This window comes from Cyprinodon variegatus, unplaced genomic scaffold (assembly GCF_000732505.1).
Source record: "Cyprinodon variegatus isolate N-32 unplaced genomic scaffold, C_variegatus-1.0 Scaffold461, whole genome shotgun sequence".
Lineage (NCBI taxonomy): Eukaryota > Metazoa > Chordata > Actinopteri > Cyprinodontiformes > Cyprinodontidae > Cyprinodon > Cyprinodon variegatus.
In genome coordinates, this window is record NW_015150914.1 from 368,101 (window position 1) to 368,923 (window position 823).

Here is an 823-nt window from a genome sequence, read left to right on the forward strand (position 1 = left end):
GTGATTGGCTGCTTAGAAATTAGGTGTTAACGAGCAGTTGGACAGGTGTACCTAATAAAGTGGCCGGTGAGTGTAGATCCCAAATGAGAATATCCGCAATTAACTTGTTGTTCAAAAGCCTGAAGCGGAATGCCCCTGTGACACAGATGTTATAAAAAGCATCACCTGACAGTGAATGAGCTTTTATGGATAATTTTGGATTACTGTTACAGAAAAACTGCAAGATCACTGGAGCTGAGGGTGGCACCACTAGGAGACCAAAGAGGAGGCCCTGAGCTCTAAGGGGGTCTTTCTTCTGCAGCAGAATCCAGGAAGCGAAGCCAGGATCCAGCCTGGGGACTCACACTGAGCCCAGGGAGGGAGAGCAGAAATGAGAGCAGAGACTAACAGCAGTCAAGTATTTACATTGTGTCAGTGTCTGTTTTGATAGCTTTTAGCACAGATGAAATGTGTAGACATAATATGAGCCACCCACAGGACATACAGGAGATATAAAAAGAAACTGGTGTGTATGAAAGAAAGACGGGGGGGTGGAATGATGATGGCCTTTGCTTTTCCATTTACATCGTGAATCCCAAATAAAGAGCTCCAAATAATAAAAATAGAAGGATAGATTAATGCTGCTTTTTTATTTTATGTATCGGCCTGTAAAATAAAATAAATAATGCAATAATCAACTAAACAGAGACATTTAAAAATGTTTTTTTATGAATAGAAGAGGATTCATTGGTTAAAGTGACCCGGATTCTCTAAATCCACATTGTGATTATTAGAAGCGTAGCACAGCGATGGATGATGCTCATTGTAAGCACATCCGTAAACA